We start from the raw sequence: 2,500 nt of genomic DNA on the forward strand, positions 1-2,500 counted from the left end.
GCGCCTTAACCTAACCTATGTTGCGCCTTAACCTAACCTATGTTGCGCCTTAACCTAACCTATGTTGCGCCTTAACCTAACCTATGTTGCGCCTTAACCTAACCTATGTTGCGCCTTAACCTAACCTATGTTGCGCCTTAACCTAACCTATGTTGCGCCTTAACCTAACCTATGTTGCGCCTTAACCTAACCTATGTTGCGCCTTAACCCAACCTATGTTGCGCCTTAACCCAACCTATGTTGCGCCTTAACCCAACCTATGTTGCGCCTTAACCCAACCTATGTTGCGCCTTAACCCAACCTATGTTGCGCCTTAACCCAACCTATGTTGGGCCTTAACCCAACCTATGTTGCGCCTTAACCCAACCTATGTTGCGCCTTAACCCAACCTATGTTGCGCCTTAACCCAACCTATGTTGCGCCTTAACCCAACCTATGTTGCGCCTTAACCCAACCTATGTTGCGCCTTAACCCAACCTATGTTGCGCCTTAACCCAACCTATGTTGCGCCTTAATCCAACCTATGTTGGGCCTTAACCCAACCTATGTTGGGCCTTAACCCAACCTATGTTGGGCCTTAACCCAACACACGTTGGGCCTTAACCCAACACACGTTGGGCCTTAACCCAACACACGTTGGGCCTTAACCCAACACACGTTGGGCCTTAACCCAACACACGTTGGGCCTTAACCCAACACACGTTGGGCCTTAACCCAACACACGTTGGGCCTTAACCCAACACACGTTGGGCCTTAACCCAACACACGTTGGGCCTTAACCCAACACACGTTGGGCCTTAACCCAACACACGTTGGGCCTTAACCTGCTCTGTAATTGTCATACGACGCGTTAAATTAGTGTAGTGTTGCCTAACTGCAACCCCCGCAATATAGTTTGCTACTCGCACTGCCCGGTCCCCAGTGTATCGCTTCATGTTAAACACCTTGCAGCTATACACTGTAATGTGGATGGCAGCAGGACGTACATGCTCAATGCCCTTTGCAGTTGTTCATTGGCATTTGCAGTTGTTCATTGGCATTCGCATGGCGAAGCACTTAGCCTACGCTGTGGTACGGCCTGTGTCAACTGTCCGCTGATGTTGTACATCCAAATCACACACTGTACTGCACATTGGTCCTCATGTACTGAATGATACATCGTGGTACATGTGACCGTACAACGACTGCGCCAACAACGGCGAACCATGCGGTCCAAATGTTGTGCACTCAGCTACGTGTCGTCTCCCTATAAGAGCTGGATTGCAGTGTGGTATGCCCTGGATGGCGATCAGCATGAGCCGTCTGTTGATGTAGTGGCGCGTGTTGTCAGACGTAGTCGTCTCTTCTCACACACCGTGATAGCATGGTGCACTGCGTTCCACATCTGCGACATGCGACAGAGGCCGGTTGACAGTCGTTCGCGCAATGGACATCGCATACGTACGGGGGCCACCTTCCACGTGTTCGCGAAGCGTGCACATGTTGTTGCGTGTATGTGGGCAGACATAGTGTGTCGTGACACCTGACACAGGCATGCAACAATCGTTGAATTTGCAAATGGCGATGGACGCCTACGTTTGCTGGTGACGTTACGCAAATGAACAACTGGTAAACCGTTGTGGTGCGGTTGTTCTCGCTAGAGGTGAATCAGTGATGGCGACGATCGGTTGAGCTACCAACCGGTTGTTCCAGCGATACCCACCATGCCCACGAACGTGAATGGCATCTGGGTGTGAAGCGATACGCGGCGGTGGCTGGGTGGGACCGTCCCCGGCCGGTGAGGGGGGGCCTCCCGGCGTGCTGGCCGCGCGGTGCGTGGGCGCACGCGCTACAGCCGGCTGGTGGGGGCGGCCAGTGGCAGGCGCGCCGGCCGACGGAGGCGGCAGGCGGCGCAGCTGCGCGCCGGCGCACCCTGCACGCGGCGCCGTGCGGCCAAAGTAGGTCCTCGCGGGCCCGGTGCGAAGCGCGGTGGACATCTGCAGTGTGCTGGTCCGATTGAGGACTGTGTGCGCTGAGGATGCGCCGCCGCCCGGCGCTCGGCGCCGCGACGCCGTCTGCTGCTCGGTCGCCTCTGCGGTTCTCGCAGGTGGTTTGTATCGCAGCTGTGCGGACGTGTTGGCGCGTGCGCTGTGCTGGGAGAGTTCGCTTCGGCACCCAAGTGGGGCTTTTGTCCTTCTGTGGCGCTGGCGTTGGAGCTGCCGGTCACCGTAGGTGGCGCGTGTTGTCTCCCGCCGGCAATGCCACGACAGCACGCTCCCGGGCCTCTGTCGGCAGCGGCAAGCTCAGTTGGGAGCACGGGTGGTCGCACCTAAAGCGTCTACTCGCCAAACCCCGGGCGATTGCGCCTCTCTCGAACCCGACCAAGTACTTAGGACGGCGCTGCGCGCCGCCGGGACCTGAGAGGGTTTCGAGGTGTATGGTGCAGGGGAGCTCAGCCTCCTCCTGTTTGCAGAATAATTGAGCGGACGCTTGCGTGTTCGCGCGGGCCCCCGGGACACAC

Source organism: Schistocerca serialis, unplaced genomic scaffold, assembly GCF_023864345.2.
Source record: "Schistocerca serialis cubense isolate TAMUIC-IGC-003099 unplaced genomic scaffold, iqSchSeri2.2 HiC_scaffold_1203, whole genome shotgun sequence".
Classification (NCBI taxonomy): domain Eukaryota; kingdom Metazoa; phylum Arthropoda; class Insecta; order Orthoptera; family Acrididae; genus Schistocerca; species Schistocerca serialis.